Source organism: Equus caballus, chromosome 16 (genome assembly GCF_041296265.1).
Source record: "Equus caballus isolate H_3958 breed thoroughbred chromosome 16, TB-T2T, whole genome shotgun sequence".
NCBI lineage: Eukaryota > Metazoa > Chordata > Mammalia > Perissodactyla > Equidae > Equus > Equus caballus.
The window spans coordinates 30,434,920-30,457,927 of record NC_091699.1 but is presented as its reverse complement, the minus strand read 5'-3'; the positions used below and the strand labels follow the sequence as shown (position 1 = coordinate 30,457,927).

General features: G+C 41.8%; 1 protein-coding gene across 20 annotated transcripts in view; it reads right to left on the bottom strand.

Annotated features, from left to right (window-relative positions):
* FOXP1 (forkhead box P1) overlaps positions 1–23,008 on the bottom strand; it is a 411,515-nt gene that overhangs the window by 105,469 nt on the left and 283,038 nt on the right. The window lies entirely within an intron of this gene.

The window sequence follows — 23,008 nt, the reverse complement described above, 5'->3', positions numbered from 1 at the left end:
GTTAGTCAATTTCGGCAGCACTGGAAATCACTCTTTCTTTACTATCTTTAAATATAGGTAAAAACTTCTTGGCCTATACTTGAAAAACAAAAACAAAAAACTATCGTTTTTATTATTTTTCTCAAAATATTTGAGGAAATGGATGAGTGACCTTAATGATTACCTATTTCCCCTCAATTTAAAAAAAAAAAAAAGGGAGGGCCACAAATCCCACCCCAGTAATTCTAGGAGTTTTACATGAAAGTATTTTTCCATCTGAGGTGTTAATGCAGGTTACTACAAACCAGAAAACATTGATAATATTTCCAATCAAGCAAATGCCTGGATTTCAATAAGGTCAGTTGGGGAGCAGACAATTCCCCCATTAATCTAGGCGCAAAAGACACAAAAGTGCCAGGAGACCGTCAATTTGTGATCGGATGTTAAATGGGTGCAGCACAGATCGCTGTCCACCCTAAAGTGTTTTTGCGGCAGATAACAAATTTATTAATGGGATTTTTCAGGTCACAAAAATGTGACCCCACCCTCTCATGAATATTCAATAGGGAGCCAAGGGTATTCTTTTTTTGGGGAGAGGGGACTTAAATCTGCCAGAATGTACCAGGAATCAGCTGAGTTCTGACTCTTAAAGAGACACGGGACTCCTTCCGGAGGGGCATGCAAGGCCCCAAAGACAGGAAATAGAAATATAGGAAGTTCTCTCCAACCAATGCACAGAGAGAAAGTGGAAATGGTAATTTCAAAATACACATGTGATTTTTTTCAAAGGTATTAAAATTAATTTGAGATTTAACACCTGTAAACAAAATCGAGGTGCACTTTGAATACGCAACTCATTTTTTTAAAATACAAGTTCTTCATGAGGCCGCCATAAAACTCACGCATGCTTTTACAAGTGGGCCTACCTCCTTTGCAGGTCAGTATTTATCAGCTAATAGTCTCCAGGAGCATCAAAACAAACAAGCAAACAACAAACATTACAGACGCCCATGACCCAGCTGTGGAGACAGCCTTACACAAAATCATTAGTGATGCAATGCGCTGGTTACACAAGGACTAAATTGCACGGTAGTGGCTTTAAGCACCATGGGTCCACAGGGAAGGGGGAGATCAGTGGGAGCAGGAGACGTCTGGGAAGGTCTCTTGGGGAGGTGGTGTTTAAAGGGTTGATGGTTTGGAAAAGGGGGGAGGTGACAGTATAGAGAGGGAAGTGACTTAGCAAGCTAACTCTGAGGCCACCTGGAGCCCTTCTCTCCATCTCTCCCAACATGACTCAGAGACTTCTAGGCAAAGAAAGGTACCATCAGTGATAAACAGGGATAAGCTTTTTATGCCTCGGCCATTTTGGTTACTTCTAGACTCTCAAGATCCCCTTCCATGTGGTCCTGTCCACCTGCCCTGTGCTTGGGATTCAGTGAGAACTAGAACCTTCCACGGCTGGAGCACAATATAAACTGTTAAAACATGCAGTGACTGAGAAGACTTAGTTAATACCATTTATTCTATGAGTGCCAGATCATTTTGGAAAGGCTGGGTCAGAAAGGCATAAAAAAAAAAAAAAAGGCAGCATTTTGAGCTTTAGAAGAATTTGGATTGTGGGGGCTTTAGAATGGGTACTCAGCCACAGGGTCTCCTTTAGTTGCCATAACTTGAATAGTTATGCAATCCCCATTTTACAGAGGAGGAAACTGAAGTTCAGAAAAGCAAAGTGATTTTTTTTCCCCCTCCAAGAATTAAACACAATCAGCACCACAGGCCGCAAGGGGAAGTAGATACTGAATTGTTACAGAAAAAGAGAGGTCATGATAATATAAAATGAATACCTGGAGGAAAAAAAAAAAGGCTAATGTTTAAGGAAGAGTGAAGGAAATGCTAAACACCATACTTAAAAATATTTTTGATGCCCACATCCTAACACCCACAACAGATACAGCTCTTGTTCAAACACCACATATTAAGAAACCTGTCAGTTGCTAAATGAGTCCATTGTGCAGCTGGCGGTGTACTTAAGAGCAGATTACTATGATCCCACACCAAACTCTAACCACCAAATAACACACCTGGGACTAAAATCATGGATTGTATTTGGTTCTGAGGAGCCTCAGCCTTGAAGGCAGAAGAAAGTGAAAGGTTTTACTGACCATTCAGCACTGAGAATGGAGATAAGATGTACTGAAGGAAGAGTCAGAAGGAGCATATCATCAGGACATTATTCCCACACACTGATGGATGGCAGGCAGTGAAGGAGACACCAGCCAGGGTGCAGGGCCCACGTAGTCCTCAGCTCCAGCTGAGGTCCTGCTTTGCCACAAGCTTCTTGGAAACAATCAGAGAAAGGTCACATGAATGGACACTAGCTCACATATTTCTACAACACTGAGAGCGCTGGACCTGCCCAGATAAAGTCAGTTATGGTACCATGTTCTCATAGGAAACGGTTGCAATTTCTGTTACCAGAAAGGTGATCTGCCACAGTGAGCAAAATAAAAATTGATGAACAATTTGATGGGTCGAAAAAGCAACCGCGTGATGAGAGGCCAAAACCTGAATTCAGCTCCTCATCTTCTTCCAAACGACACTTGCATCAACACTTAGTTCTTCTCCCTTTTCCAATTAATTTCGTGGAGTACCCAGAACACATTCGGAAACGACAGAACTTCGAAAGATTGGACTGACTGATGCTGTTGCTAGAGAGAAAACGCTCAAACAACAGAAATACGAAATTTAGGCCCTCACTCCAGTAATGGGCTTGATGAGCTGCCCAGGGAAGCGCATCTCTCCAGAGAGAGCACAGCTTTAGTATTTCTGATGTCTCCAAAGACTGCCGACTGGCAGCCAATTAGAGGTACTAAATTGCACCAGCAATGCCCGATTCCTGAGATTTGGGCATTTGTCTCCAAGGAGCCACCATTCCTTCTTGATTGAAGCAGCACTTTTACTTAAAAATATAAATTAATACATCACCCATCTACTGGGAGCTAAGGCAGTTAGCTCCACATCGATATTGTTTATGTCGCTGTTACGTCTATGTTTACAATGAAGCTAATTATATTGTTTTTCTTCTGCGCCTGCATAGCCAAGGGAAAGGACTGTGAGTTCTCACTCTTCCACGGGAGTTTACATTTCTCTTTATGACCCCTCCAAACTGCCATTACCATCTTCATTTAGTGCGACATTTTGTAATGCCAGTGTTCCTGATTAATTTATATATTTACAGAGTGACATGTCAACATTCAGGTGACTTATAAATATGATGGGTACATAAGCTAGGGAAAATGTGGGTTCCTGCCCCCCCAATTCCCTCACTCTTAATGTAAAGACATTCATAAAACATCACTGGTAAACAAAATCAAGTATGGAACAGAAAAATGGCAACATCCTATCCTAACTTTGCATCTGACTGACAGTAACAAATTACTCTCCCTTGATTACGATAAAACTATAATCCCTTGTTTTAATATAATGTAAAATGTATTACTGGACTGCTTCTACTGTAAGGTTAGAACAGATAACACTGAAGTGCACAAAGTTTTCAAAAAGGGACATGTTTTAGGGCAGGAGAGCATTTCCCAAAGAGCTTTATCCTTCAGAGATCAAGAAAAAAGAATCGCTACCACCATCAGGCATAAATCCTTATTTCCCCTCCAAAGAGTGACAGCATTTATGGCACACCCACATGCAAACTCTTGATTTTAAGCATAACCAGAACTGGGTCATTGAAGGGGAAAGAAAAGATGGCTCTTGAGGGATGAAATTACATTTGAGTATTTTTTTAATATTTAATTATGTAGAAATCGCTGAATATCAGATAAAGGCAACTGGCCACCTTTATTTAGTAAAGTCAGCTTTTCTGGAGACCTGTGGTGTGCAGCAGGCCTGCACAGAGGCAAAGGAAGCGTGTTCTATCTTGCCCTCTGAACAATGCTCACAGGTCTCCCTCCCATTTAACGCCACCCTCCTGTGACCCTAGGTTGACACACCCTCGTGTCAAAACCTTCTTTACGCCTGCCCTCTGCTGGTAAGCCTGCCAGGATTAGGAAATTTTGAGTACCTCAACTTATTCAAAAGACAACTTTTAAAAGCTGGAGAGAGAGAGACGACATGTAATGAACTATTAACTGGAATATATAAATTAAGACACTTTAAAAAAAAAGGCGGGAGGGGACGCCGCTAGTGAAATATGGCACCTTTAATGTAAAAACACACATTCGTCTATTCTATTGCTTGCTAGCTCACAGCACAGGAGTGCCAAACTCTATATTTTAGCTCGCCTAAGAGAACAACCTGTATGGCTGTCGGGCATCTTGCCTTCTCTTTTGCTCACTCTCCGGGGAGAGCATGTTGGTGCTTTCAATAAAACACCTTCTTAGCAGTAAAGGGCCACTGTTCCCATTTTAATGGTCCCCAAGCTTTCATGATATAGTATATTTAGCTGACTCGCAGCTCAAGTTTTCCTCTGGCGTTCGGGAGATCCATATAAAAGGGAGAGGGGAAAAAAAAAAAAAAGCAAAGAAGAGCTTTCACCTATCCTTTGTTTAAGTAAGAAAGCAGTTAACTTTGAGATTGATTAGCTGGCGTGACTTACACCAAGCAACAGGGACGCGCTCCCACGCCCTCTCCCCGCTACAGGACCCCTCGCACGTGTGGCCAGGCGATCCTGCAGGAGGGCTCTGGGCATTAGGGGGTAAATTTCCTCAGCAGCGTGCAGGGGTTTAACGGTGCAACTCCTGTCAGTGTCAATGGGAAGCACGAGGCCTTACAAATCCCTGCATACCATTTCAAAAATATATCTCCAAGACGGGAAAATGAAGCTGAGCAGTTGCAACCTCAAAAGCATTCAGGAAGTAGCACTCTTGACAGCGTTTTAGATGCTGAGTAAATGCTCTTATAAAGAACACCCAATCCAGCCGACAATAAATCTTACAGCGGGGAAACCGGCGCAGAGCTGTGGAATCCCCTCCGAAGATAATTGCCTTCCACACTGAGCGGCATGGAAACTGCTACACGGAAAGCATTTTCTGGGGTCCTGTAGTTTCCTGTGGATTTTCTTTCCTTAATAGTCACCGATCACACACACACAGCCCTACCTTTAAGAGTGACCACACAAATATCCAAAGACTCGTCTTCTTTTCTAGACAAAAGTTATGAGGCCAGGTCTTTCGGGCAGGGGGTGGCAAAGGGAGGCTGCAAAGAGTGGCCATGTGTAAGCACTCAGGACAGAGTCTGAAGCACCCACGGAGGTGCACGACCTTTGGTCCACACATCCCATCCCCTGAAGGCTCGGGTCATTTGCAAACAGTTCCAGACGGGGCCTCACTCAACAAGCTCATAAAGAGATAGGCAGATCTTTTCTAGTCCAAAGTGGCCTCAAGCTATCTGTAACCCTGAGATAATGCAGGAGTTCTAGACGTGAAGTAGGGTTCTATTAATGACTTTGTCATGAATTAATAGTGCGATTGCGGGCAAGTCGCTTCACCTCTCCAAGCCTACTCACTTCACCTAACAGAGGAAGATGGATGAGATACTTTCTATGGTTTCTTTCATAATAACAACAACAACAATAAGAATTATCATTACTGAAGGCTTATTATGTCCCAGCTACACATTTTACACAAGCAGAGGACTAATCTCTAGGTATTTTCAAGCTTACCATTAAGGTTATATATGATAATACTAGGAATAGAGTTAAAAAATATGAAGAAGATTTTAGAGCTTGGCCATCTTGGACACTACTATGCCCACGGTAATTCAGGGAACAAAGGGAGGGAAAAAATGCTTTTTGGAAAACCACTCAAAAGTCCTTATTCTGAGCTTCTGTAGGTCATTAACCCTGTGAAACACCAACAACTTGTGTTCCCTAGAATAAGTCACATAACATGCTTTAAGACTTGGTAGATTTAGTTGGGGCCTCAGATGAGGACTCTAAGACTACCTGACTTCCAAACATATTTATGTTCTTTGTCCTTGTGATTTTTTTCCTCTTCTTTAACCATCAAAGTTCTCTCTTTCCATCATGCTGTGCCCACCGAAATGACTTTCTGAATTTCCAGTCCGACCTCCCAAGCCATTTGCCTGCTTCTGTCTGTTTCATACTGGAAAGAAGAGAGGAAAGTGGACAGTTTTATGCATCAGGTGGCTACTGGTGGTGGGTGGCATTTCCATCTCAGATTGAAGGCACAGGTAAGGTTTAATGGGGATTGCAAGGGGAATGTGGAAGGAAGCACAGTATCTCAGAGATGAGAGACTCCTTTTGAGGTCTAATAACTCTTGTCCTGAGAAAATGCGTGAAGAAAAGTATATAGCCCAGCTTGCAGGCCAATTATTTATTTTTTATTATTTTAAATGGCATTTCATCCCTCATGACGAAAAGCAGCCAATGAAGCAGGAAGCTTTCAGGTCATACAGAACTTCCCTCTTCTCAAACAAATACGGTATTGTGTTTGAACAATAGGAGGAATATCTAATTGATCTTAATTAAATTCAGTGATGTCCAATTTTTGAGATGGGTCAGGACACATCTATGTAATGTCACAACCTAACAGGCCAGACCTTTGAAATCAGGGAGTTGTGTTTAACCGTTCTCTGACACCCTTTCCCATCCGTTCCCCAGCCCCCTGCACAGCCAACTTGTTCCACCCTCCAACTTTCTCCTCTCTACTTCATGCTACTCCTGATTCTTCCGGCTTAGCACATACAGGAGAATAGCAGCAACAACAATATCTCTTACCTCTGGCCAGGCTTCTGAAGCTGCAAAGCCCTCCCACATACTATCTCCTCATTCTCAAGATAACCCACAAAACAGGAATCCTATTATATCCATTGCATGTGGAGAAAGGCAACTGGACCTTTGAGTGTCAGAGACGTGGGTTTGAATATGCGCTTTGCTACTCACCAGCAAGCAGGTAAGTCACAAAAGTTCACTTTGTTTGTATCTCCTCATCTATAAAGTGGGAACCATTATCTGCCTCATAGTAGATAGATGTCTATTTTATTATTTTTTGAGGGCGTGTCAGTCTTTAAATGCATTTTCCTTGACTCGAGAGTACTGGTGTGACTATCTGATCTGATGGATGACAAGCACTTGGCTGGTGAATAGAAGAGCTGGGATGTGATTTTCTCCTCCAGAGCTCCGTCTTCTGCAGTAGGGACCCTCTTCATTTACTGGTTACAGAGCTCAGGTGACCTTGAGATAACAGCTAAGAAAACAAAGACCAGAGCCAATCACGATCAAGGAGGTGTTGGAAATACTGTAAAGAAGGTACCAGTCACAAACTGCGAGGTACGCATTGGGACCTCAGAACAGGGTTTGACAAAGGAAGGGAAAATAAGGGAAAGGCTGGTGCCTAGTAACAAGATAGGTGAGAAATACAGCAAATAGTTATTGTGAGCCCATGATGGACTTGGCACGTCCCATAATCTCTCTCAATCCTCAAAAGAACCCTATGAAGGAAGCATTATTGTGCTCACTTAACAAATGAAGAAATGGACACTCTGAGAGTTGAAATTGCTTATCCAATATCTCACAGCTCATAAGGGGAGAAGAGGGGCTTGAATGACTCCAAAACAAGGCTTTGGTCCCATATGCGAAGCTGGAGACCAGGCTGGGGCTGGAACTAAGCTTGAAAGAACAGAAAGACTGGTCTGGTTTTACTCCCTTGGAAAACAAACATGACCAAGAGTCACCGATTGGTCGGTATGAATGGAACCTGAAATAATACAAAGGTAAAATTCTGATATCCTCTATTGCTTCTTACATGAATCCACAGTGACCACCGTGGCGGACCACACAAATGTGAAATCGCCCCTGAATCTGTCAGTACCCACAACTGGGCTGGCAGGATGAGGGAGTGGGACAAGGGGCCCATGCATCCTTTTGAGTTACTCCTCCTCGATTAAGGAGCTTCTCACACACTCCCATCTCCATTGCTGAGAGTGAAAGATACAGACAGACAGGTGGATAGACTTGTCTCTTCATCTCCCTCCAACACATTACTGAGCACCAGGCAGTGGCCCAGCAGCCCTAGTCTGGATGGTGCCTGAGTTCTCCTGGCAACAGACAATGTCTTTGATGTAAAGATGAAACATCATGGTGATGGGGCTTAGTTTGTCCCTGATCACAAAAGGCACCCAGACAATTTAGTATGGCAGCTCTGGAGAGAGACTGCCATGGGCTCTAATGCTGATTGTACTTTTGGTAAATTATTAATCTCCTTGTGCCTCAGTTTCCTATCTATAAAAGGAACCAATCCTAGTACTTCTCCTAGAGGGGTGTTACAAGGATTAAGTGAGATAAATTGGGTCAGTGCCTGGCATCTGTAAGCACTTAAATGTTTCCTAATATCACTATTATTGATACTACGCACCACTTTTCCTTCACTCTCTTCCTTTTGCTATAATGAAATACCTGAAGGCAAAATGTTTTTTTCACTCTTTTAGACTTCTTCTTTTTCTGTGATGTAGGTGGTATTGATCCTAACTGCAAAATTTAACCAAGCAGCAGCTCTTTCAGCCAATTAATCTCAACAATGAAAGAAGATACTTGGTTGTTTTGGTTTTTAAGTCCGGGGTAACAAGGCAGCCCCACTTCTATCTCCAGGTTACTGGGTGTGCCACATCCATCAGCCCATTCATCTCTTGGAACGTGTGAAGGAGTTTGACAGTTTGTTAAACGAGTTCTCAAGGACCCACTGGGAAAATCTAAGGAGGGGTCTGCCCTGAGTGCTGAGAATGTGCAGGCTGGCCAACCTAAGACCTAATTAATGGAAGCTTCAGCCTATTTTTTTTTTTTTATGCTTTATCTCCCCAAATCCGCCCTGGTACATAGTTGTATATCTTAGTTGCAGGTCCTTCTAGTTGTGGCATGTGGGACACCACCTCAACGTGGCATCACGAGCAGTGCCATGTCCGTGCCCAGGATCCGAACCAGCGAAACCCTGGGCCACCACAGCGGAGCACGTGAACTTAACCACTCGGCCACCGGGCCGGCCCCCAGCCTATGTTTGTATGATATTTTGTTACTATTGTCTCTGGGAAGGAAAGCCTTCGCTGGAAGCCCAGCCACCATGGCTCCAGAAAGGGCTCAGCTTGCACCCAGAGATCATGGGTTAATGACCTAATGAGCTGATTTTGAAATTCAGAGTTTCCAACATCCACATCACCCAAAGTAAGGAACGGAACTCCCTCAGTGCTCCTAGAGCATGTGGCATGGCATCAGCCATCATTTGATCATTTGCTGAATTTAAAGAAGAGAGAGATGCTCACAGGGAGCAGAGAAGAGGGGCCCCTACCTTGACCTAAGGGGATAAGGAGACTTCTAAAATAAGACAAGTATTATGCTGAATATTTAAGGATAATGCTCTGCCCCAGGTAGCTGGACAGGCAGTGTGGGGAAGGACTTTTCAGCTACCAGGAACAGCATGTGCAAACATTCACATGGGAGATAACATGAGCCATAACACTGGGCAATGGTGAAGTACTTAACAAGGCTGGGACAATTGTAATTCATGCTGCATCTCTCCTTCCTTTGAGATCAAAGAGTTCTTTTTCCCAATTTCACCTGTCTTTCCTATCTCAAACCTTTACTCACCTGTTCCTCTCGTCATTCCTCCTGTTTGGGGTATGGTCTCTTTTCTTCACGCACATCATATCCAGTATTTAACACGATCTCTCCTAGCCTTGACTTCAGCTGGGTCAAACGCACACATTTCCCCTAAGTTTGCAGAGTTAGATGTTCTTTTTTTTTTTTTTTAAATAAATGCCTTTTATTTATTTATTTTTTTGCTGAGGAAGATTTGCCCTGAGCTGACACCCATGCCGATCTTTCCTCGATTTTTTAGCATGTGGGCTGCCAGCACAGCCTGGCTGCTGTTAGCAGAGAGGTGTAGGTCCTCGTTCAGAAGCTGAAACCAGGCCACCAAAGTGTATCGCCAAACATAACCACTAGGCCACCACGGCTGGCCCCGAGTTAGATGTTCTTTATTCCTATCCTGGCATGCTCCAAACTTGCAACTCTGATCTGTCCGACGAAGAGATTTTGACTCAGCGAATCTGTGATGTGCCTCTGGAATCTTTTGGAGGGTGAGTCCAACATATACCCAGGGGTTGGGAACCACTACTATAACGTTAAGGAGCATGGACTTAAAGATTAGATATTTTTGCCACCCAAGGGTTTAAATAGCATCACATCAGATATGGACATCTTTTTATACAATTAGGTAGAACAAAAGCGTGAAGAGAATTCGCATCTATACAGGGACAAACTTACAAAGCATGAAGGACTTGTGTGCCAACTCCTTAGGAGAGAAAACAGAACTCTAACAAAACCAGCACAGTCGAGACCTCCACTGGTCTTTCACACGTCACTCCCTCTTTCCAGCAAGGCTCCAACCGCTCACCCATGAGGTCTAGTCTTAGTGTGCTTTCTCTGAAGGCAGCGTAGCTGTGCTGGGGTGAAGGGCCCTCTTGTTCATTTTTACTCACTTGTTTCTTTTGAGCTAAGTTGGGGGCAGGAAGGACAACTAAAGTCCTGTCTTGTTCTCTGAAACTGAATATTATAGAAAAGGAGAACGGACCCAAGCTTAAATAAAAAATTTTCCTCTATTAGGCAAATCATCCTCCTCGACAGAAAAACAAATACACACGTACATATAAGAGAGTGGAAGAGGCCACTCTACAAACTTTGCCATCTTATCACCATGGCACTAAATTGAGGGTGGCTTCCCTGACTTCCTAGCATTTACTGTCCATGCCAGTCATTTCAGCATTCTATCAAATAGTGAATTTGCTCATCAAATGCCAAAAAGAGTGGACTGTACATAATAGCCCTTTGACAAATATTTGATGAATTTATAAATAAATGAATAAACAAATGAATTAATGTTTTTTCTTTTCTTTCCTTTTGGTTCGTTTCCTCCTTCCTCTTTCTTTTGCATTTCATTTGTTCCATGCATTATTTTCTCTAAACTATAAGCACCAAGAGACAAATGCTGTACTCTTTCTTCTTTCTCAACTTGTAGTTCATAGCATAGTGCTAAGGAAAAAGTAACTAAGTACACGTTAAATAACAGCATCTCTTTATGTAACAGGCACATTCAGTGACAAGAGAAGCACCTCTATATTGCCAAGTTAGGGGCTAAAATCTTGATGATGACAATTTTATGATGAAGTGACCTCACATGCAAAAAATGCATTCATATATAGCAATCAATACAATCAGAGACTTTGAAAGTTTTTTCCCCCTTAACAAATCATTTTTCCTTTATTTACAATAAAGAATCAAAGGGTTCCTTTTTTCCATCATTTCTCTTTTTCTGTTTTTTTTATGTCTATAAATCATTTGTCATAAAAAGCAGCTGTCCCCAGAAAATTCTTCTCCACTCCATCATAGCACAACTCAAGACTCAAAATATCTCTACTAAATAGGCATAAGTAGTAATGTAAGTTATAAGGATTAAAGATAAAGTCAGCATATAATGATCTCATTTAGTTTCAATAATCAAAAATAAGCATAGGCCCATGAACCAGAGAAAATAGCTTCAACTATGTCAAACATTGTTTACTATTTCTCAGTCTTTTCCTGTACAGAAATAATTTTTTGTGTTTCTGATCCCCATTTTCTACATTAGTTTTTTAAAACTTCCTATAACCTTTTTTATTCATATCTTTCGAAGGATGTCCATTCTTTACATAAAGAGTTTTCTCACTGTTTTTTTTTCAATTACTTTATTGAGGTCATAATGGTTTATAACAAAAATTTTAAAAAGATAAATTAAATACATCCTATGATCAAGGATTACACAAATGACTCTAGATTTTATAGCTGTGAGTAAACTCGAGTCACTTGGTCCAACACAACTGTGCCTACTAAAGGGAGATAACTATCCAGATTTTTAAAAAATCACCTCTCTTCCACTTGTCTTGCTACTTTTGCCAAATGAGAAGAATCCTGAATGGAGATAAGCCTGGAAAAGTGGGAAAACCAATTTCCTGAGCTGCTGCCAAAATGAGAGCACCGTGAAACTGGGTTTTCCTTGCTCAAGGCATCTCCACTCCCTTTTCCTCTGCCACGGCTTTTACCTGACAAGCAGCTAAAAAAGAGAAAGATTAGGGAAAACGTACAGGAAGGCTACAGCCCACATTTCATTGGGGTCACTGAACAGTCACAAATAGTAGCAACTTGAACACTTTTCTTCAAAAGCAGAAGACCTAGAGTTGGCATGACCTCTGCTTCTCTTTAGTCACGTGGATTCTGAGAATTGCAGGCTTAGGGACCAAGTTAATCCCCAGAGCTGATGCTATTTATCTCTGCACCCTAGTAACTGCCCCTTCCTACCAAGGCCTCACACTGTCTTGCTTTTGCCCCCCTCCCTTAAAGTGCTAAATAGGTTCTGGTTCTATTTCAAACCCATAGCTAGCATTTGATATGTGATAATCAAGGCCTTCCAGTCTGGTCTGCCACAACCCCCTTCAAATGCAGCACTCAGAAATGAGCACTGCCAGCCAGGTGTCATCTGTCTAGTCCAGAGGAGGGCGGAGGCTCAATTCTTTTTTTTTTTTTCCTTCTTCTCCCCAAAGCCCCAGAGCACATAGCTGCATATTCTAGTTGTAGGTCCTTCCAGTGCTGCTCCGTGGGATGCCGTCTCAGTGTGGCTTGATGAGTGGTGCCAGGTCCGCGCCCAGGATCCAAACCGGCAAAACCCTGGGCAGCCAAAGTGGAGCGTGTGAACTTAACCAGTCGGCCACCAGGCAGGCCCCTCAATTCTTTATTATTCTATTAATGCAGCCCAGGGTCCTTGGTGCCCACACCGCCTCCAGGTCACAACTGGCTCTACTGATTTTACAGTCACTCCTAACTAACTGTCACATGAACTGCTGGGAGCATGGAGCCCTTCACTCCACACCTGGGCAGTGGTCTGGGCTTTGCTTTATTCCCATTAAATATCTTTTTCATTTTCATCCAGAATTTCAGCCTGCTGAGACCTTTTTGAAAAAACTGTGATTCTTCGTCACAGAATATTAACTCTTCTCCCTCCTTCTTCGACACATACAATTTTTGTCTCTAAATTCCTCAAATCGCATCATCTGAGATGTACTGTGATGAATTTTCTAAATCTGTGCATTCCAGTGTTTCACAACACCTAAACTGGAGGACCATTGTTATTATTTGACAATTACCAAGACCAGCCTCATGCCAGGGATTATTCACATTTATCACCTGTTTCAGACTGAAAGCATCAGGAGAGGTCGGGCGTGGCGTCAGCGTGGGCTCCTCCTGCCACCCTCACTCTGCACCTGATATGGTGCCTACATCTTAGTAGGCGCTTCATAAGCAATTGTTTTTTGAATGCATAAATGAACGAACTTACTTAATCCTTACCAGAACCCTGGAAAGAGATCTTATTATTAGTCTACATTTTACAGATGGGGAAATTGAGGTCTGGAAATTTAAATAACCCACTCAGAATTAGGCACCCCATTACAGGGAACCAGCATTTACAAATAATGCCTAGAAAGATTATTAAACAACATATCAAAGACACACTAATTGCTCATTTCAGAGCAGGACCCCCCAGTTGGGTCTTGTGCCTCTGTTTCTTACATATCACTAGTGTGGGCCACACCGCCCCAACCACCTCTCCTACCAGCTTTCTTTTTCTCCTTTCTGCAAAAACAGACGTGGCTAAAGAAATTTCCAAATTAAAACCTGGCAATGGTTTCTATATTCTTGTTTCCTAAACCTATAAATCAAAACTGTCTAAACAGGTCATAAATGTTCCTTGGCGATATAATGGGAAAAGTTCTGATTTATGGTGCCGGTAGAATAATTTTAAATAATTACATAAGAGTTTTAAAAAATGCAATTAACACCTTTAGAAGTTTTTTGAAATGAAAATGAATCTCTGGAGATGACTGTTCCCATACATAAAGATAGCCAGTTAAAAAATAAAAATAAAGCTACAAGATGCAACTGTGTCTAAAGGATCTTATGGAGACGGCGTAGCTTTTATTGACAATGGGAATTCACTAGCATGACCACATCACTACACGTTTTAACTGTGCCTCCTTATCACACGATAACACAATTAGCGCATGTCATTACTGAACATCAAAATCAAATCACCAAATAAACATCTTGCTTCTCTTCAGCCCCAGCTGATGCCTCTCTCCCTCTGAACTGGTTTGACACATCCTACCGCCCTGTCCTTTGGAACACTTCAAATCCTCCTACCTGCTCTTGCAAATCTGGCCAATGTTCTTTCCTTCCCCTTTCTCTTCATTTGTGATTCATCTCCTCTTTCAAAATCCAACCTTCTACAGATGAAGTCACTCCAAACATCCTCCCTTAACCCTAACTTCCCTGGGTGCCAAAGAAAGTCTTGTCATCTCTGATTTTCCTTCTTCAGGCTCACCAAGCAGACGTAGTTATGGATTTACTTGAACTGACTTCTCATGCTCACTTAGGCTAACAATTGTTCCTCTTTGTCCCTCACTCAATATTCTTCACTTTGGCCCATCTTACTAACACCCTCTCCAAAGCTTTTACCTCCATGTTCAACTCTGGAAGTAGCATAACAAGACCATCTCAGACGAAACTAACTTTTTAATTAAGTATGCATTGCTTAATGCTACCTGTCATTCATTTTCTTCTAGATTTACCTTGCATTAGAACACTAAGCCATACTGAAGCAGAACTTGACTTTCCTCAGGGTTCTTTCAGATCCAATGGAAATCTGAAAAGTGTTACAACACTCCACAGTTCATACGGAGAAATGGTCCAAGGTCTCTCCCCAGTTCTTTCAATCACCTGTACTTACACTCAGTGACAACACAAAGAGAAACTCTCAGCCAACATCCTGGCCATGAGAACGAAGAAAAAGACTTAGAATCATAGAAACTTTGATCTGGAATAGATTTAGAGATCATTTGAATCCCACCCCCTCATTTTCCAGATGAGAAAACTCATGCCCAAGAAGGAAAAATGACTAGCCAAAGGTCATACATCTAAGCAGTTACTGGCAGAACCGACACCAGAACCCAAAACTTCTGACTCCTAATTAAGCATTCTTTCCATTGCCTCACACCACCTGGCAGGGCAGATGCTTGAGGAACCACAAAAACTAAAATAATCAACCTCCAACACTTAATACTTTTTTTGGTTGGAGGATATGTAGGGAGACAATAGTCTTTCTGTATTTGTTGGAACGAGTGGTAGCTTTTAACTACAAATTATTAATGAAAAATATATTTAACTGTGACTCACCAAAAGCAGAGGACGTCGAGATTTAAGTCATCTTCCACTGTCACTTATCTAAAATTCATGTAACTCTATTTGGCCGTTAATCTAGAGCTGAGCTTTTCAATAAGGCAGACATTCATCACATGTGGCTATTTAAGTTTAAATTAATTACAATAAAATAAAATGAAAAATTCAGTTCCTGGGGCCGGCCCCATGGCCAAGTGGTTAAAGTTCGCATGCTCTGCTTCAGCAGCCCAGGGTTTCACTGGTTCGGATCCTGGGCACGGACCTAGCACTGTTCATCAAACCATGCTGAGGCGGTGTCCTACATAGCAGAACTAGAAGGACCTACAACTAGAATATACAACTACGTACTGGGGGGCACTGGGGAGAAGAAGAAGGTAAAAAAAAAAGAGGAAGATTGGCAACAGATGTTAGCTCAGGGCCAATCTTTTTTAAAAAAAAAAAAAAAAAAGAATTCAGCTCCTCAGTCATAGTAGCCACATTTGAAGTGCCCAATAGCCAGTGTGGCCATTAACCAGCATATTGGACAGCAAAGACATAGAACATTCCCACCACAAGAGAAAATTCTGTCAGACAACGCTGATAGTCTAGAACATACCAGTCCATGAAATGGGCATAATATGACAATCACTACAAAGATGAATTGTAAGTTTGAAATACAGACTTTTTCTAGAAACAGGGGACTTGTAGAAATATTCTAGGCCAACTGTCCTTGGTTTCTGATAAGGAAACTGATTCCTAGGAAATTTATTTACACTGCTCTTCAAGCTTTATAAGCAGTTAGTCACATGGTTGAGACCGAATGTTAAGTTGTCCAACTCTTAGGAATGTGATTTTTCCACTAAACTTGCTGACTGGCTGAACATTAACAATATGGTATGGCTCACTCTCTTTAAGATGATGTGGGGTAAAATGCCTATACAGCATCCATTCCTCCACACTCTAAAAGGAAAACTGAGGTCTAACAATTTACCCTGTATTTATTCTTTATCTATGTGGTTCTAATGGAGCCAACTCTATCCAGGGGAATCTGGAAGTGGGGACATGACTCAGTCCCAGCCAATCAACATCCTCCCATCCCCTTGTCCACAGTGATTGGTTCAGGCATAGATGACTCAAGCATTCAGTCAATTCAGAGACTTTTGTTGGAATTACTGGGCAAGAGATACTCTCTTTTCTGCAGAGCTTGCTCAGCTGTGAATCTGGGGCTCTCAGAAGCCATCTTACCTCACCCAAGAGAAAACCTGACAAAGAATGAAGCCAACACAAAAAGAAAGCAGAACCAAAAAATGGAGCTAGACCAAGTCCTGATGACATTATTTGAGTGCCTGGTTCCAGCTGTCTGAGGCCAGGTTAACCCTTGAACTTTGAAGTTCTGTGAACCAAGAGACTTTTCCCCTCATCACTAGCCAGTCTAAGCAGGGTTTTGGTATTTGCATGTGACAAGGTTCTGACTAATAAAGGTACCTCTTTCCACAAGGAGATTAGGAAGTAGTTATATTAATACTATCAATCAACCTTGAAAAGCATAGCAAGAGGGAAACACCAAAGCACCTGATGGCAGGGGCAAATCTTGGTTCATGTGATGCCATTCTGGAAGGGATTCCCCGAGTCAACCCCAAGTATGCTCAGACTGTCCCAGCCACGCATCAATCACTAGGTTTCAATGCACCACATGTGCATTTTTCTCCCCATCACCCAAACTTACAAGTTTCTTATCAAGGCCGGCCTGCAACATCACTTTACAATTCAATAAAGTGTCTTTTATTCACAAGCCCTGGGAATTTTTCAAGACATTTTCACTGTCTAAAAAAATTTTTTTAAAAAAAGCAAAAAAAAGTCCCCCCAAGGTCTCATGATGAAGGTACGATTAAGACTTCTTGGTTCAATGGGTTTTCACTCAAAATTCTTTTACTGTCCTTTTCTACAAACCCTGTGTTGATTCCTCACTCTTGGATCTGTTTCTCCCTTTTTCTTGAATTTGATATTAAAGTTTCTCTTTTTCTCCAGGTCCAATTTGCCAAGCTATGAGAGTCTTACTTTCATAGAATCTGGAAGTAAATGATTTATGAAATCTGTTAGCAACTATTTTCTTGTAATCCATATATTCTAGGGAAATACATTCTGTCTTCAGGGCGGCCCATTTCAATATGTCCACTATGACAGCAATGTTGTTTATAATCACTTACTGAGATCAGGCCATTTTAACAGGATAAGTTTTTAACGGATTAACTTCCCCTTAAATGATGTTAATTTTTTTTTTTTTTTAAATAACAGAAATTTTTTTTTTTTAAGATTTTATTTTTTCCTTTTTCTCCCCAAAGCCCCTCCGGTACATAGTTGTATATTCTTCGTTGTGGGTCCTTCTAGTTGTGGTACGTGGGATGCCACCTCAGCGTGGCTTGATGAGCAGTGCCATGTCTGCGCCCAGGATTCGAACCAATGAAATACTGGGCCGCCTGCAGTGGAGCGCGCGAACTTAACCACTCGGCCACGAGGCCAGCCCCATGATGTTGATTTTTTAAAGGCTTTTATTTCTCCTTTATAAAGTGATTTTTAAATTAATCATTGTTTAAATATATGGCTTTGAGCAATAAATTGTTGTTCTCCATTAGCGGCTTGTTTATTTATTTCATTCAATGACCTTGTCCAAATCCACTTATTTCTACGCTATTGTGCTTTCTGTCCAGTTCATCAACAGCTAGGAGCTACTTTTTTCCTTTCATTTTGCTTTTTTACTTTACCTCATTAACATTCAGCATTCCAAAATTTCATTTATTCTCATGTTCCTATGATATTCTACCCAAAGATTAGTGAGGTCCTATGGCTTAAGATTTTTACTAATAATGAATATTAATATTAACCTGGTATCTTATAGTCATCATAAACAATTCCATCAAATTCTGATAATATTATTCACATCTTTAAGTGTGTGTCACAGGCTGGGTGTCTCTGGCTGGATGTGTTATATTCCAGTTTTCATTTGGTCCTTACCTCAAGCTTGTGAGATAGACGTTATTCATAGCACAAACATAAGTGAAAAGGTTAAATATCTTTCCCAAGGTGACAGTGGTGGGTCGGGGTTCAGATACTGTTCCCGGTGCCTCTAAGGCTGGAGCTAATTCTTTTGACTGTGTGGCTAACAGTTCCAAAATTTGAACTAACAATATCAAACTGAAATCCTTCATAACTGGGTTCTTTGTAGCCTTAAAGCTGAAAGTAGTGTCTCATGTTTGCATCTGGCCTCTCCCATCTTTTGTCCTTGGGCAAGGGGCAAAAAGAGGCCTCTGCCCACTCTGATTGTGCTCCGCAGTTCCAGTTTACCCATCGAGGACTGCTAGTTAATGCCACAGAAAAGACATCTGTGAGCCTGGTGGAAAACGGAATCTTCTAATTCTGCCTTACATGGTGACACAACATACCAATGTCATTATTATGAATTTACTGAGAAAAAAGTGTATTGGGGGACACATTTAATAAATGTCACACTAATTTTTATCCTTGGAGAATCTGGAATAATTCTCGCCTTTTCTAATCTCCAGTGTCTCTAGCTGCTAGAGAGCTAAGGGCTGTAATCCCAGGCTAGAGACGCCATCTCCCATTTCCCCAAGTCAGTCAAAGAGAGGTGGGGACTGAAATCTGGAGTTCCTTCTGCCAGACATTTTCCAAGAATGCCTCTCTTCCAAATCGTGAGCGACGTCTAATGTGACCCTGGGCTGCAAACTTCTGCCCCAGAGCAAAGTAGAAAACCAATTTATGTAAAATTAAAAGCTATTTGCTTGATCCGTCACTTGCTTCCACTCCAGCCTACTTTCAACTGTAACACATTCAGCTGGAATTACAGGCTACCTCCCCATCCGGCACTGGGGCATGGAATCTATCTATGCACAACCATGGAGCATAAACATTACAGAAAAATAATGACTTCGGAAGCACCGGGCACCCTCCTCCAACACAAGCTACACGTGTGTTCACAGATGGAAACTAACGGCTGTTTACCCTGAAGGCCCCATAAGAAAAATGCAGTCACCTTTACAGTAAAATGCAACTTACTATTCAACATGCAACAAACTGAGATAAAAGAGAGCCAGGAATGAATTCCAACAAAGAGCTCTTATAGTACCTTGGAGTTCTTCGGGAGAGTCCAGGCCATTCAGGAACTGTGCAGGCCCCACATAGTTGAACTGGACCACTGATGAGATCACAAGACCAAAGTAGGAAAGGGTTGCAGGCGCAATTCTTTGTTGGGTAGGTCAGGGGACAGAACTTGTGTGACACCGCATTGTGTCTCACTCCGGAGGTGCGCTTAGCAAAGTCAGAAATCTAATGTTGATTAACTGAACAAAAGGAACAATACAGGTTTTGTCTGGCAAAGGATTATGCAACATATAAAAGTTAATGTAAACAGGCTGGAGCCGCACCAGAGCTACTCTGACCATTTCCCGGATGCAACAAATAAGGGCACGCAATCCTTGTCAGTGTATCACAAAATGACAACAAAAGCCATCCAAAGTTTCCTGTTGAGAGATGCCAGCAGGTATTGACAAAAGCTTAATGGTGTCTTTCTGAGACTTCTGTGGTTTAGCACTTTGTCAAAACAGGATACTATTTAAATTAAAAATTTACTGATTCAAGTTCAGAAAAACCCTGCTTTGCTGTTTTTATAACCAAATTCGTGGGTGGGGAAACTTTGACCTTTATTTTTTCTTTTTTTTAATGGCACCTTATATGGGTCTGAGGAGTACTATATTTAGCAAGCTAGTTTTGAGAACTAAGGTGTCTAAGCAAGATGACTATCACTTTCTATGAATTACTGTACATGTGAAATCATGGGCTTGCTATATTATGCAAAAGCAACTCAAGTGAAACAAACAAAAATACCTGTTTGCATACATAAGTTTTGTAAAAATCTCTGTGGGGAGAAAAAGGGGAAATACACATAGTCTCACCATAGCATAACATGTTTCCTATGTGAATCTTGTTCAGCATGCAAAAGTATTTCTTTAGAGAAGAAGGCTAAGCCAGGACTAAAAGACTGTGGTCAAGACAGCAAAACAAATTGTCAACCAGAAGCAGTACACTGGTGAGAACCCTGGTGCTGGGGAAAGGGACAGAGCCTCCAGGAATTGTGGAAAGGTCGTCAAGTTTGTTTCCGGCTGCGGGCTTTTCCACCTTGCTGTTCCCTCCATCTGAGACAGTCTTCCTCCAGATACTTGCAAGACTCAGTCCCTCACTCAGTCGAGGACTCTACTCAAAGGTCACTTCCTCAAAGAGGTCTTCCCTAGTCAGCCAATCTAACATGGGAATCTCGTCACCACTCTTTATATATGAACCAGCTTTGTTTTCTTATAAGCTGCGTCATCACTTGACATCTACTTATTATTTTCTTTTTTGCTTACCGTTTCAATGTCCCATAAAAAGATTAGCTCCGTGAGTTCAGGGACCTGTCTGAGGCTTACCCCAGGGCCCTGGTAGAGCGCCTAAGCCAACACAACCACCCAAGAATTTGTCAAATGTTGAACAGGGAATCTCATTAACAGTCTAGTCAAGATTCTGAAAAGACCTGTTCTTCATTAACTTTCACCTGCCTACCTAACTACTTAACGGGGCACAGCACTAACAAAACCATTCCAATAATGTCGATGGCCTCTGAGACACCAGAGGCAGCTGGACAGAAATACTGAACTACTTATTTTGCCATAAAATCACTTTGAGATCATCTTCTAAGGTCTCATAGCTTTGAGGAGATGCAACCTCTCACTGCTCAGGGGGGAAGACGGGAGAGAATCTGGAGAACTTGAGAAGGAAATCTAATCCCTCAAATATCTTGGTGCAGTTCCCTCTTCTCTTGTCAATCTCTCTTTCTTGTTAGTCACAGGCGAATCTTTTAGTGAGGTGAACAATACTTTGGCCAATGGCCTTGGACCAACAGTGCACCAGTGCTCAAGCCAAATGTTTGCCTTTAGCCTTTTTTTCTGTCCAACTCAGCTGAGGGATGTGACAAGTTAGGAGCTGTTATACTGCCTCACTATTGCAATGACTCTAAATGGGGCTAATGAGAAGGTTGGTATTGGTAGAACCTAGCCTTCAAAATGGCCCCAAAGAGTCCCACCATCTGGTGGTCATGCTTTGCGTAGTCTCCTCTGACACTGTGTCAGGGCTGGTCTGTGTGACCAATAAATATGGCAGCAGTAATGGTATGTGATTTCTAAAGCAAGGTCATCAAAGACTTGGATCACTCTGGGGGAATCTAGCTGCCATGTATGAGGCACTCAAGCAACCCTATGGAGAGGTCCTCATCACGAGGAACTGAGGACTCCTGCCCAACGCCATGTGAGTGAGCCATCTTGGAAGCACATCCTCCAGCCCCAGTCAAGTCCCAGCCTCACATCTTAACTGCAGTCTTAGGAAAGACTACAAACCAGAACCATCTAGCTAAACCAGTCCTATATTTCTAGCCCACAGAAAATGGGTGAAATAATAAATGCTCAAATCCTGCGCGCAGACATGGCACCACTCATCAGACCACGCTGAGGTGGCATCCCACATGCCACAACTAGAAGGACCCACAACTAAGAATATACAACTATGTACCAGGGGGGCTTTGGGGAGAAAAAGGAAAAAAATAAAATCTTTAAAAAAATAAATAAATAAAAAATAAATGTTCACGTTGTTTTAAGACACTAAGTTTTGAGGTAACTAATAGAGTATCTGAACCTCCTAAGGGAAAATGTGAATCATCTGGTTTCGTACGTACTTTCCTCCTGCAGGAAAACACACCCCTTACCCCATCCTTGCCATATGGGAATCATCACTGCACAGAGTCCCAGTTAAGAAAGCTGAGTTCCAATTTTCACATGGGCAGCCAGTTAAAGAAGATATCAAATCTATAATTAGGAGGCACAGATACAAGGAATTGAGAATTCTAAAATCCCTGAGTTCTAATTGGCCTGTTGCAGAGTACTGAACCCCTCCCAGTCCTAAGGTGCATTTGTTAATGAAGCTTTTGGCCACTAAGAGGGATCTAGAGCAGACAGGCAGGTAACTGAAATGAGTGTAGCAGGCTGTTTGTAGTCCATGGCAAGGTAGAAAGGGGCCGCATTTCTGACTCCAGATAACCAGTGCTATATAGGAATACTGCTTGAGCTTCTCATTTTTTTTAGGACAAGCTGGAAAATGAAATTTTGATGGGAAAATTCCAGATTTTTTTAACCTTCGCAATGAACTCCACAAAATGTTAAACCTTACGTGTGTAACCGAAATAGCATCTAGCCTGTGGGCCATCAGTTTGCAATCTCTAATGAAGAATCAATTTCTTGTTTCCCTTATTCTTTTCCTATTATAACATAAATCTCAAGATTCCTATTTTCAATGAACTTCATTTCCTAAAGCTTCTTTCACATTTTCTTAGACCATTCCATGCTTTTCAACAAAACATTACTGCTCTGTTTGTATCAAAGTTGTCATGATAGCTGTTAGAAAACATCTGCCCCTTTTTTCATAAATGCAGTAAATAATGTGATAATACAGAAGTGAAAGAACAAGTCTCCTGCAGGTGTGAAGAGATCCACCCTTGGGGGGAAAAAGAAACAGAGCGCTGAAGAGTAACAAATTACTTAGTGCCCAAGAGAAGCAAGTCAACTCTGACTAGAAGGCCTCGTCAAGAGCCAACTCCAAAATCCACGATTCCCTTCCTAACACATCAAGACCCAAGAAAGGTAAAAATTACGAGGAAATCAGAGTACTCCT